The following is a 15091-nucleotide window of genomic DNA, read 5'->3' as shown; positions in this document are numbered from 1 at the left end:
CCTTTCCTTCTCCAGTAGAAAACACTGACTAGACTCCTTCCATGCTGGTCTCAGTGGAGAGGGTGAAAGCAGAAGCTTCAAGACCAGAATTTGCAAAATTTCACTTCATTTTATGGGTCAAAGGGAGTCACAAGACCACCTCTAGTAGTATAGCTCCTCTTGATCTAGAGACTTTATAAACTAAAAGAAGAAAGTTACCTACCAGTCCGGATTCAAGAGGGTGGAGAAATAGACTCCAACTCTGAATTGGAAGGAATATACATACCAGGGTGAAAAGAACTTGCAGCCACATTTTTCAACCCACCCCATATGTTGACTCACTCATAAAACATTTGCAAATGTTATTCTATATGTAATAGAGGAATATAGATTCTAAAAATCTTCTGTAAAAAAACTTTTCTGAAGAAGCACCTAAGCAAGGATATCAGTTACCTAGTAAATGACACTGTAAGTCCTCCCCCTCTTACTTTTGTTTCAGCTGCAGCCACTGCCATCAGTTTTCATGATTCCAACCTGCTTCACAGAGGCAGGGCTCCCCCTAGGGTGTGTGGAGTCCTAGGCAAATGTTCGTAGCAGAGCCCCCGGCTATATAAACAAGGCGAGCCACTCAAAATAAGCATGTCAGCACCATTCTGGAAGGCTAATCTCACACTATCCTACAAAAGAAATACTCTTCTGACCATCTGCCCTAATGCTTCCCTGTTACCTAAGGCAACTAATAATCCATGGCACATCTCTTTGGCTCAACTCTGAGGTGGGCAGTTGTACTCAAGATCAAACTCACACTGACTGCGCAAATCTCTGCTTTTTTAAGCTAGGAGACTTTTCCAAAGTCCCAGAAGTACTCTCAGTCCACATGTAAGCACTGCCCAGAAAGGGAAGAGAGTTACAGCCCCAAGGGGGCAACTCGCAATAAATGGGAGTTAGAAGACAGTGAGTAAATGGTCCAGCTTCTCATCTTATGGATGGATAATTCTGAGAGGAATTCTGTACATTTCTCAAAATTCCTGGTAGGTTGGAGCTCCTATTGCTTACAGCAAGGACTGCAATAATGTACCCTATATTGTCTTTTTCTCCTTCTCTCTTTCTCCCAACTTCCTCACCCCTGCTTTCTGAGATCACTGTCCAAATAAATCACATAAACCCTAAGCCCTTATCTAGGCTCTGCTTTCAGAGGAATGCAAACTAAGATACCATGGGACCTCTTTTTTTTTTTGCCAACACATGTACAACCCAAAAGTGTGGAGGAAAGGAGTTAAACCAAGGAGTAAAACTGCGATGAATGGGAGAATAGGTCAGCAGATGAATACTTACTCCCACCTCTACCCCAGAGCCTCTTCTGAAAAGTAATTCTTTAAATGGCCTCTTCAAGAGCCCCTTGAAATTGGGCAATTAGGTTCAATACCAGGCAGTGGCCAGTTTGATAACACATCTTCATACTGGTTCTTCTTCCTTCCTCATTCCCTTTTGCCCTCCCTCTTGCTCCCTGTAATTGAACTCCTTACTAAAATAATAGCACATTAGCCTTTAACCCAGACTCAGCTTCCTGTATAGCCCAAGCTAAGATACTATACACAGAGAATTCAAGTCAACCATTAGTTAGTGGGAAAACATGGGGCCTGGTGGTTATTAAGAGTTCAGGCAGACTTCTTGTTTCTGGTCCAGCATGTAAGAAACTTAGAAGTCACAAGTCCATCCTAATAAGTAAAAAACTAAACAAACTGAAAAATCAACAACTCTTCTTAGATCCCTCAGAGATATGAGGTCACAGGACAAACTACTGCCCCCTAAACTAGAGAGACAGGTAAATACAGAGAATTACAACCTACCAGAGCAGAAACCTCTGAGGAAACCAGTCCTGGGTTAGGAAAACTTGAACTATAATTAACAAATTGCTGGAGGCTCAGTGTGGAAAACTCCAAGAGTTAAAAAAAAGAAATCCATGGGGACCCAGTCATAGAGGGGTACCCACACTTTTGTAAGTTTTACCTCCAAGAACTCTACCAGGTCCTCACAGAGAAAATCAGAGAATATCAGCAAATTTCAGCAGAGAGAGGGGAGAAGGAACCATCCTGAAACACACCAGAGCGTACTGTTCTTACTACAAGGCTTGCCCTCAGGAGAAACGATTTTACCACAGGTTGACCTGATGGGGTTTCATCAGGGCCTATCCATCCTGGGGGAAGAGAAATACTCAACTCCAGCCCCCTCTAGCCAACCAGTTGGAGCCAAGGCAGGGGAGATGGGGAGGGATTGAGAAGCACCGGTGAAGTTCACAGCTCAGGGGCACAGACTCACCAAAAGACTGAGCCCTATTCATAGGTCTATAGTATGCTTCCCCTCCCCCTACACCTTACCAATACATTACTAAAGGCCTATTTACTACAGTTCCTTTTACCCACCACACCATATTCACCTTTCAAGAAAAAATTACAAGGCATACTAAAAGGCAAAAAATACAGTTTAAAGAAATGAAACAAACATCAGAATGAGAGTCAGATTTGGCAAAAATGTTGGAATTACCCAACCAGGGATTTTTAAATCTATGACTAGTATGCTACGGGCTTTAATGGGAAAAGTAGACAACATGCAGGAAAGATAGATAATGTAAACAGAAAGGTGAAAATTCTAAGAAAAATCAGAAGGAAATTCTAGAGATCAAAAACACTGTAACAGAAATGAAGAGTGCTTGTGATAGGCTCATTAGTAGATTGCACTCAGTTGAGGAAAGAATCACTGAGCTTGAGGATATGACAATAGAGCTTCAAAACTGAAAGACAAAGAGAAAAAAGAATGAAAAAAAAAAACAGAATGGAATATCTAAGAACTGTGGGACAACTACGAAAGTTTTAACATACATATAATGGCAATACCAGAAGGAGAAGAAAGAAAGAAAGAGAAGCAATGTTTGAGGCAATAATGACTAAGAATTTCCCCCAAATTAATGTCATACACCAAACCACAGATGCAGGAAGCTTAGAGAACATCAGGCAAGACAAATGCCAAAAAAACTAAACCTAGGCATATCACATTCAATTATCAAAAGATAAAAAAAAAACCTTGAAAGAAGTCAGAGGGAAAAAACACCTTACCTGTAGAGGATCAAAAATAAGAATTACTTCTGACTTCTCCTCAAAGAAAGAAGAGTGGAGTGAAATATTTAAAGTGTTGAGAGAAAAAGCCTACCACTAGAATAGTATCCTGTGAAATTATCCTTCAAAAATGAAAGAGAAATAAAAACTTTTTCAGACAAACAAAAATTGAAGAAATTTGTTGCCAGTAGACCTATTAAAAGAAGTTCTTTAGAGAGAAGGAAAATAACATAGGTCAGAAACTTGGATCAACATAAAGAAAGGAAGAGCATATTGGAGAAGGAATAAATAGAGATAAAATTAAAACTTTTATTTTTCTTATTCTTAATTGATCTAACAGTTAACTATTCGTTCAAAATAATAGCAACAAGGTATTCTATTATGTATACATATGTATGCATGTGTGTGTGTGTGTGTGTGTGTGTGTGTGTATGCTTATGTATAAGTGAAATGAATGACAGCAGTGATACAAGGGACAAGATGGAGGAATTAGGAATGTTTTGTTATTATAAGGTACTCATACTAACTATGAAATGTTATTTGAAATTGGGATTAGTTGTAAATGTATATTGCAAACTCTAGGGCAACCACTAATAAAGAAAAAGAAGTGTAGTTGGTATGCTAAGAAAGGCAAGAAGATGAAGTTATATAACATGTTCAATTAAAACCATGAAAGGCAGAAAAAGTGTGGAAGACAAAATAGGAGCAAAGAACAAGAGCAACAAATAGAGCGCAGTAAGAAATACGGTAAATATTAATCCAACCATATGAATAATCACTTTAAATATCAATGGTCTAAACGTGCCACTTAAAAGACAGAGATTGTCAGAGTGGATCAAAAAACAAGATGCAACTATATGTTGTCCAAAACAAACCCAGATTAAATACAAACACACATACAGATTAAAACTAAAGGGATAGAGAAATATATACCATGTTAACAATAATCAAAAGAAAAGAGGGGTTTCCCTGGTGATGCAGTGGTTAGGAATCTGCCTGCCAATGAAGGGGACACAGGTTCGAGCCCTGGTCCAGGAAGATCCCACATGCCACGGAGCAACTAAGCCCGTGCGCCACAACTACTGAGCCTGTGCTCTAGAGCCTGCAAGCTACAACTACTGAGCCTGCATGCCACAACTACTGAAGCCCACGTGCCTAGAGCCTGTGCTCCACAACAAGAAGCCACCGCAATGAGAAGCCCGGACACCACAACGAAGAGTAGCCCCCACTCGCCGCAACTAGAGAAAGCCCACGTGCAGCAATGAAGACCCAACACAGACAAAAATAAAAATAAACAAAATAAATAAGTTTTTAAAAAAAGAAAAGAGGAGTAGCTAGAATAATTTCAGACTATATGACTTCAGAACAGGAAAGTTATCATGAATAAAGAGGAGCAATACATAATGATAAGGGGTTAATACTCTAAGAATACAAAACAATCCTTAATGTGTATGTGCCTAACAACAGAACATCAAAATACATTAGACAAAAAAATGGTAGAACTTCAAGGAGAAATAGATGAATCCACTATTATAATTGCAACATTAATATCTCTCTATCAGAAATGGAGAGATCCAAGCAGCCAGAAAATCATTAAGGACAAGGTTGAACTCAACCACACTATCAACCAACTGGATATATTGACATCTATAGACTACTTCATCCAACAACAGCAGAATAAACATTTATCTCAAGCTCATATGGAACATTCACCATGATAAACCACATTCTGGACCATAAAACACACCTTAACAAATTTAAAAGAAGAGAATACATTATACAATGCATACTTTCAGACCACAGTGGAATTAAACTGGAAATCAATAAAAGGGAGATAGCTGGAAAACTTTAAAATAAATAAATAAAGAGAGAGAAAGAGATTGAGATTCTAAATAACACATGGGTAAAAGAAGAAATCTCAAGAGAAATTATAAAACATTTTAAACTGAATGAAAATAAAAATACAATTTATCAAAATGTATGGGATGTAGTAAAAGCAGTGCTTAGATAGAAGTTTATAGCACTGAATGCAAATATTAGAAAAAAAAGAACAGAAATCAATAGAGAAAATTTTTTAAAAACTCATCCTTTGAAAAGGTTAATTGATAAGACTCTAGCCATGTTAACTAAAAAAAAAAAGGAGAGAAAACACAAATTACTAATATCAGAAATGAAATATGGAACATCACTATTCTATGGACGTTAAAAGGATAATAAAGGAATATTGTTAATAACTCTATGACCACAAATTTGATAAACTAGATGAAACAAACCAATTCCTTGAAAGACACAATTTGTCAAAACTCAAGAAGAAATAGACAACTTGAATAGGCCTATATCTATTAAAGAAATAAAAAATTAATAACCTTTCAAAACAGAAGGCACCAGGCCCAGATGTTTCTACCCATGATTTCTACCAAACATTTAAGGAAGAAATTATGACAACTCTTTGCAATCCCTTCCAGAAGATAAAAGAAGAGGGAGCACTTCCTAACTCATTCTACAAGGCCAGTATTACTCTAATACCAAAACCAGAAAAAGATATTATAAGAAAAGAGAACTACAGGCCAGTATCTCTCATGAACAATGGTGTAAAAATCCTCAACAAATCCTCATATTAATGAATTGAATCAAATAGTGTATAAAAGAATTATACACAATGACCAAGTGGGATTTATCCCAGGCAATGCAAAGCAGGTTCAACATTCAAAAATCAATTAATGTAATCCAGCACATCAACAGGCTAAAAAAAAAAAAAAAGTCCCATGACATATTAACAGATGAGAAAAGCATTTGACAAAATCCAACACCCATTCATGATAAAACTCTTAGTAAACCAGGAATAGAGTAGGATTTCTTCAACTTGGTAAAGAACATCCACAAAAAGCCTAGAGCTAGCATCATATTTAATGATAAGAAACCCAAAGCTTCCCAGCTAAGAAAAAGGCAAGCATTTTCCTTCACTACTGCTTTTCAATATCATACTGGAAGTTCTAGCTAATGCAATAAGAAAAGGAAATAAAAGGTATACAGATTGGGAAAGAAGAGACAAAATGGTCTTTGTTCACAGAGGACATGATTAGCTATGTAGAAAACTAAAAAAACAAACAAACAAACCAAAAAACTCTTGGAACTAAGTTTAGCAAAATTGCAGAATACAGGATTAATATAGAAAAATTAATCACTTTCCTATACACCAATAATTAACAAGAAAAATATGAAATTTAAACTACATTATACTTTATTTCTTTTTAATTATAGGTAAATCTGGCAACCCCACACTCAGGCATCTGTAATATTTTAATTGCTGAAATGTGTGTACAGGATCAGCAAGTAAAATATATTTTCCAGTGTGAGTTGGAGTTTGAAAGCTACTCCTCTAGACAAGGGGTCAGAAAACTTTTTCTGTAAAGGCGAGATAGGAAATATTTTAAAATCTGTGGATCACATAATTTCTATGGCAAGTACTGGACTCTGCTTTGTAGCACAACAGATAATATGTACATGAAAGACTGTGACTGTGTTCCAATAAAACTTTACTTATAAAAAAAAGCACATTATCCTTTACACTAGCACCACAAAAAGGAAATATTTAGGCATATATCTAACGAAATATGCCAAGATCTACATGAGAAAAACTACAAAGCTCTGATGAAAGACATCAAAGAACTATATTCATGGATAGAAAGATTCAATATTGTCAATATGTGAGTTCTTCCCAACTTAGTAGATTCAACACAATCCCAATCAAAATTCTAGCAAATTATTCTGTGGAAATAGACAAACTGATTCTAAAGAGTATATGGAAAGGTAAAAGCCTCAGAAAAGTCAGCTCAATATTGAAGAAGAAGAACAACATCTTACAATATTGTAAGACTGACACCACCTGACTTTAAGACAACTTACTATAAAAGCTACAGTAATTAAGATAGTATGGTAATGAAATGTAAAATAGATAGCTAGTGGGAAGCAGCTGCATAGCACAGGGAGATCAGCTTGGCGCTTTGTGACTGCCTAGAGGGGTGGGATAGGGAGGGTGGGAGGGAGATACAAGAGGGAGGGGATATGAGGATATATGTCTATGTACAGCTGATTCACTCTGTTATGCAGCAGAAACTAACACACCATTGTAAAGCAATTATACTCCAATAAAGATGTTAAAAAAAAAGATAGTATGGTAATGGTAAAAGAATAGACAAATAGATTAATGAAACAAAATATAGAGCCCCAAAATACATGCTCATAATTGTAGTAAACTGATATTTGACAAAGGCACAAAAACAATACAATGAAGCAAAGAGAGTCTTTTCAATAAATAGTGTTGGAACAACTTGAGTGAATCTAGACACAGGGCTTACATCCTTCACAAAAATTAACTCAAAATGAATCACAGATCTAAATGTAAAATGTGAAATTATAAAACTTCTAGAACACAAGAGAAAACCTAGATGACCTCGAATGTGTTGATGACCTTTTAGAGACAACACCAAAGGCACAATTCATAAAAGAAATAATTGATAAACTGGACTTCATTAAAATTAAAAACTTCTGCTCTGCAAAAGACAATGTCAAAAGAATACAAATGTAAAAGAATACAAACCCACAGACTGGGAGAAAATATTTGCAAAAGACATATATAATAAAGAATTGTAATCCAAAATATAAAATGAACTCTTAAAACTCAATAAGAGTTATACTTCAATTTCAAAAAACCCAACAGTGAGAAAACAAACAACCATATTTTAAAGTGTGCCACAGACCTGAACAGACACTTCACCAGAAAAGATATACAGATGGCAAACAAGCATGTGAAAAGATGTTCAGCATCATATGTCATTAGGGAACTAGAAATTAAAACAACGAGATACTACTACATACCTATTAGAACGGCCCAAATCTGAAACACTGATGACACCAAATGCTGGTGAGGATGTGAAGCAACGAGAACTCACATCCATTGCTGGTGGGATGAAAAATGACACAGCCAATTTGGAAGGCAGTTTGGTGGTTTCTTACAAAAGTAAACATACTCTTACCAAACAATCTAGCAATAGTATTCTTTGGTATTTACCCAAAGGTGTTGAAAACTTATATCCACACAAAAACCTGCACATGAATGTTTATAGCATCTTAATTCATAATTGCCAAATCTTGGAAGCAAGCAAAATGGCTTTCGGTAGGTAAATGGATAAACTGCAGTACATCCAGACAATGGAATATTATTCGACACTAGAAAAAAATGAACTATCTAGCCATGAAAAGACATGGAGGAATCTTAAACACATATTACTAAGGGAAACAAGTCAATCCGAAAGGCTACATACTATATGATTCCAACTATAAGACATCTTGGAAGAGTTCAGTGACACAGATGAATTTTGGCTCTAATATTTAACTAGCTGTTTGCCTCTAGTCAAGTGACTTAACTTCTCTTTCCCTTAAGTTACTCATCCATGAAAGAGAACTAAAGAGTGCCTCCCTCATGGGGTTGTTCTGAGAATTCAAGAAAAATCGCATCTAAATTGATTAATTAGCACAGTGCCAGGCAGAAAACTAGCTCTTGCCAAATATCTCATGTATGAGAAGCATCCTCTAGTACACTCTGGAGGATATAAAGAAGATAAAACATAATGAATACTCCCTAGCAGTTCATAATCTAGTAGAAAGTATGGAAATACATTGACATTTGTTCATAATAAATTTTATCATAATGAGATATGTGATTTAATCAGAAGTTAAGGGCCTTAAACGGGAATTCCATCATGATCTATGGTAAAAATAGAAATCTCCAGGCACAATTACAAGTACAAAGACTGTCTCAGATATTTTGTGACCATGTAGTCTTCTGCAGAACTCAAATCCTGGTTTTAGTCAGCTTCATACCTTTGATGAACTTCACAAACAGGAAGCCACTAAATGTTTCATCAATGCTATATTTGGTATTGGTTTAGCCCTTACTTAGAGAACCTTATTTTGTATTGATCCTCTTACCTCAGAAATGATATAACTACCCTTGGGGAAGTGAAACTATACAGAGCTATTCGAGCTAGGCTTAGCTCTGGGATTTATGTCTGCAAGATATGAAATGCTATATAGGCAAGGAAGCTCAAGAACATACTTTCATCAGAAAGGCATAGAGACTTGTAGTCCCTGCTGTACAAATAACTGCTTAGCAACTATACTGGAAATATGATTACAAAAAAGAGGCAATGTATTACAGTTGTTAATATAATTAAAAATATAGACACAATTGACCCAAAGTGCATTGAAACCTCCTACAAGCTTCCCTGGACATAACAGAAATCAGTACATAGGAGATTATTAACGTTAAGACATGCCCTTCATCCCAAACCAACTAACATAATTACACTTTTAACAACAATGAAGTCTTTTTTGGTGTGACTCTAAGGATGATTTAGTGAGGTTCTGACTTAGTTACACAGAATAATTTTAAGCATCACATGATAGGAACACATTAAAGATAGAATTTTACTGAATTCACTTCAGTGAGTAAACCAGTATATCAAAGAGTGTTTATCAAGACTTCTAAAGTACAGTTTAATGCAGTGTCTAATCAGACCTTTTGAACCCAACCAGAAATTCTAATTTTATAAAAATTAACACAGTTTAAAAAAAATTATTTAAATGATATTCATGGCACCCTTTCTGGCATTTTATTTATGCTAAGTCATTTTTAAAGGCAAAGTAGAGAAAAAGGGGGTATTTACCTCCCCTCATAATTCAAATAAATGTAATTTCTAATTCAAAATTGCCTAAGTGGCAAATTTCCAATTTCCATTTTTGCAGAAAATCCATTTGTACAGAATATCTGGGGTCCCCAAACATTCTTTAAAACATTATTTTATTGGTTTTCAACAGTAGAATCAAGGTCTGGACAAGCAGAGATGACACATTTGTGGTTGCAGAATGGAAGGTAAATGTTAACCTTGACCATGTAAAAGCAAGAGTAGCTGATAGGAAGATGTAGAAATAGGAAAGGAAAAGTGAGAAAAAAGCAGGGGTCCTACTACTTAGATGTACTCATTTTACAAAACAAGGAATCAAAAAATTCTGCCAAAAGATGTCTTATGATATTATTCTAAAATTACAAAGGTTTAGAAAAACTAAAAGTAATATTAATATCAAATTTTAGCATGGGAGATGAGGATGGGAGAGTAATGTAAGTGAGTTATTACCTCAAGTTTCTTAATAGGAAGTCTATGAATGTGGTTTATTGATTTACGGAAGAGTACAGGAATAAGCGCATTCTCTAACGTTGTCAAGCTAATCTTCAAAAGAAATCTGAAAAGTAACAGCATGATTTTGCCTTTGTGGAGAATAATTGGGAATGGAGAATTTTGATTGAGAAACTGTTACTTTCCATCATAAATGCATCTGTATAATTTTATTATTTACCATATCATGTTATTTTGAAAAAACAAATTTTAAGTAAAATATTACCATATATGCATATTAGTATCAATTAATAAACATTTAGAGAGAAATACTTAAATGCAATAAAAGATAACTTTAAAAGAAAACACAGAATATTTTCATGATAAATCACCATAAAACAATTTTTAAAAAGTTCATTCTGAAAACCTTAGTATTTTCCAACTTATTAACATTTTCCCAATGAAATAGGTCCATGAAGGAAAACCTATTCCTATTTAATAGCTGACAACTCACTCAGTAGTGTAAAAGGAAGAGGAACAAACAGGAGACTACACTTCCAGGCATTGCCAGGAGTATCACTGTGACATTGGGAAAGTCATGTCACAATCTACTGGGGCCTGGGTTTCCTCTTCCACTAAATGAGAGTTAGGCAAAAAGGCCTTGAAAGCTGCTTCAGGCTCAATGTTATATGATCTTCACAAAGCAGTTTATTTCATGTAATTAGAATCAAAGATTTCAAAATCAAATAATATCTTGAGTCAGTTTTACTCCTTCATTCTGCAAAGAGGAAACTGAGGTCTTATGAAACTTCTAGAGCCACAAGAACTAAGGGTAGTAGAATCAGAACTAGAACCCAGAACCACAGACTTTCATGCTGTCAAGTGTGTCTTCTGTATTAACTCAGGCTACCATAACAAAATACCACAGACTGGGTGGCTTAAACCACAGAAGTGTATTTTATCATAGATCTGGAAGCTACAAGTTTGAAATCAGGGTGTCAGCATGGCTGGGTTCTAGTGAGAGTTTGTTTCCTGGATTGCAGACCTCAGCCTTGTCACTGCGTACTCACATGGCCTCTCCTCAGTGCATATGCATGGAGAGAATATTTTTCTTTTCCTCTTCTTATAAGGCCACCAATTCTATCATATTAGGACCCACACACACACCCCGCTTTGTGACCTCATTTAACCTTAATTACTTCCTAAAAGCCCCTTCTCCAAATACAGTCACACTGGGGGGTTAGAGCTTCAACATACGAATTTAGGGAAACACAATTCAGTCCATAGGAGCTTCTTTCAAAAACTGATTGCCACAACTTTTCCACATCCCTCCTCTTTGCCAATAAAACACAACTCTTGTTTCCATAGTTCAACATTTCAATATGAAGGAAATAATACTTGGATATAAAAAAGGAAAATATTCTACAGCTTGATATTTTTTCTCATTTCTCAGTAATGACTTGTTTGAGACTAACTGCATAAAGATTTCCTTGTGATACATTTCTTACTCTCTCCACATCAAAGTGTAAATTCATAAACACAAATGTAATGATGCTAAGTTATCCTGTGATAACCTTCACAAGACAATAGCCCAGGGACTTCCCTGGTGGCGCAGTGGTTAAGAATCCGCCTGCCAATGCAGGGGACATGGGTTCAAGCCCTGGTCCGGGAAGATCCAACGTGCCGAAGAGCAACTAAGCCCGTGTGCCATAACTACTGAGCCTGCGCTCTAGAGCCCACGAGCCACAACTACTGAAGCCCACACGCCTAGAGCATGCTCCGCAACAAGAGAAGCCACTGCAATGAGAAGCATGCACACCACAAGGAAGAGTAGCCCCTGCTCACCACAACTAGAGAAAGCTGGCGTGCAGACATGAAGACCCAACACAGCCAAAAATAAATAAATAGAATAAATAAATAAAAATTCTGATTACATCATTAAAAAAAACAACAACAATAGCCCACACCTTCCTTTTAAACTGATAGAAGCAAACAGTACATTCAATGTCTGGGTAAGGTAAGGGTTATATTTTCAGTTTGGGGTTAAGGAAAAGAGCTTGTTTGCTAAAGGCAAAAAAAAAAAAAAAAGCATATGCAGTAAGTGAAATTCAGAAATAAGTAGCTAAGAATGGGAAACTCAGCTCTGGAGGAAACTGCTACTTAAATTATACCATGTCTAGAAATGGAAAAAGACACACGAAACCCATGAAGTTGCAGACGGTGTAACTTGTTTAGTTAAAAGAAAACATAAAAACATATATAAGAGAAAAGGGTACGCACTATAAATCAAGTAGAAAATACTTTAGGAGAGGTTTTAGAGACAAAGGGCCAAAGGCAAGGAGATTTATTTGATTCACAGATCTCACAGATCATGTGAAAGGAGACAGTGTAGCAATCCAATAAAACCTCCTTCCCTCAGCCTCTCTACCCTCAACTTCCCTTGGCGGAGTCAGTCAGCTCCTCCTTGGCTCCCAGAGCATCCAGGATAAATACCTTTATTGTAACACTTATACTATTGTCTTGCAGTGTTTTTCCAAGTGTGATTCTCAAACCATCTGTATCAGACTCACCTCCACCATTCCCCAGACCACCCACTCCTACACACTTATTAAAAATGCAGATTCTTTGGCAAGTCTACAGAAAAAAATCTCCCTTATCTAGGCTTTCAATTGATGATTCTGTACACTACATTTGGAGAGTTGCTGCTATATATTTACTAGCCTGTCTCTTACCAAACTTTGAGTGCCTCTGATGACAGGTACTGTGATTTATCCACCTCTTTATCACCAGTGACAAGCTCGAGTAGGTTCTTGATAAATATGTGCTGACTGGGACCCTGAGGGGCACTTCTGAGTAAGCAGAAGGCAGGGAACTGGAGCTTATGAAATGAGTGACCTCAACTGAAGATCTATATGGCATTAAATTTTCAAAATCAAGATGAAATAAGAAATTATTTTCAGTTTAGATTCAGAATTGACTCAATATTTCACAAACTGTTTCTGAAGCATTTACTAATCTTATTCTGTGGGAAACCAGACTTAATTGAGACTCCAAAGAGTTCGGTCACTTGAGTGCAGTGACTCAGGAAAGATACAGCACTGATGCCACCAGGAGCAGCCGGGGAGATGGCCACTGAAGAAGCTAGGAAGTTCCTCACTTCCTGAGAAGGATTTGCAGCTGAAAGCCCAGGGACTTCCCTGGTGGCGCAGTGGTTAAGAATCCGCCTGCCAATGCAGGGGACATGGGTTGAGATGAAAACCACACATCTCAGGTTGAGATGAAAACCACATGAGAGGCAAGGTGTCAAAATGAAGCCTCTAGGATTCACACAGGAAGCTACACACCAGAGGATGACCCCACCGTTGAGTTGATTTCTACCCTGCAACCATATTTGGGAAAGCAGAGATTAGGACTGGAGGTAATTTTTCCAGAAAGAAGAACACTGGGTTGCTAGTTAGTCCATGGAAAACTAAAATGTGAATAGTGAGATCTTGATTTAAAGCTATGAAATCTTGCCTACCACCTGAATATGTAAGATCTAGGGAACAGGGTTAGACTTGGCACCTTCTGTCTTGCCATAAAAGAACATTCAGGCTTGCAGTAGCAGAATATGACGCCTTCCCAAGAAGACAAGTTATAAAATATAAGATAAATACTAGGCTATGTCCAGCTTTCATGGTCATGTTGGTATGTGGGTCAATCTAATTATGATTCCAACATTATTAAAAAGAACGATATTTCATATTAGGTTTTGGGGGAAAACACGTTTAATCTCATTTTTTGTTGTTTATTTGTTGTAAGTTGTACAGGTAGATGACGTTTAGCCCTTTACAAAAGAGACGGTATTATCTGCAGATACACTCTGTGATGAGGTTTAAAACCAAAGCAGAAGGCAGCTGAGGGCTGATGAGCAGTTCAGAGAGACGCTTCTTACATCTAATTAGCTAAGAGCCCCTGGAGAAAACTACCAAACCTTGCCTTCTGATGGCCTGGCATTGCTTTCCAGGTCTCTATTCTATCTTGCTCACAATTCCATAATAGTTAATTCCAAACCATCTTCATAAGTACTGATCTACCACTCTCCCTATCAATGCCAGTAACTAGAGCTTCTTCACCTTCCTGCTTGCCCTCGTTCCCCACCCAGAAAAGGAATTTATCCACACCCACCATCGCCTCCTTTCCCTCATCTCAGTGGAAGGACAGGGAGGTCTCCCTACCACATCCTGGTCTAGACTCTCCGCCTGGCCTCTGGGTTCATTCCCCTCACAGCCAGTCAGGCACTTGGCCTCAATTATTACCAATCCCTCTTCTGTTTGTTTAATCTATTTCCAAGGGTTTTCCCCTTTAGACATAATGAGTCGTGATATTATCTGTATGTAAGTTATCTCAACCCATCAAAGCCAGACTTCTTTAAAGAACAATCTACACTTGCTGAATCCAAATTCTAACCTCCTTAACTCTTTATTGTGCTATAATCCAGCTTCTGAATCCACCTCTTCACTGGAACTGCTCTCACCATGGTTTCTAATCATTTAGAACCACCATACCCAGCAGTTTACTCCTTAGCCTTGACCTCAGGCAACCACTTGACATTGTTGGCCATTCCTTCCTCGTGATTTGCTCTTTGCTCTCAGATCTGTGTATTCTCATTCTCTCTCTCTCTCTCTCTCTCTCTCCCCCTCCCCACCCCTTCTCCCCTCTCCTCTCTCTTCTACCTCTTCCCTCCCCCCATGCTCTCTCTTTCTCCTGCATTTTCCTCCTACCTATCTGTATACACCTTCCAAGTCTCCTGGGAAAATTCAACTTCTCTGTCCCTTCGAATGT

This window comes from Delphinapterus leucas, chromosome 3 (assembly GCF_059928025.1).
Source record: "Delphinapterus leucas isolate spDelLeu-1000000601 "Yukka" chromosome 3, BTC_Dleu_Yukka2, whole genome shotgun sequence".
Classification (NCBI taxonomy): Eukaryota; Metazoa; Chordata; class Mammalia; order Artiodactyla; family Monodontidae; genus Delphinapterus; species Delphinapterus leucas.
The sequence above is the reverse complement of the archived record's forward strand: the minus strand, read 5'-3'. Positions refer to the sequence as shown.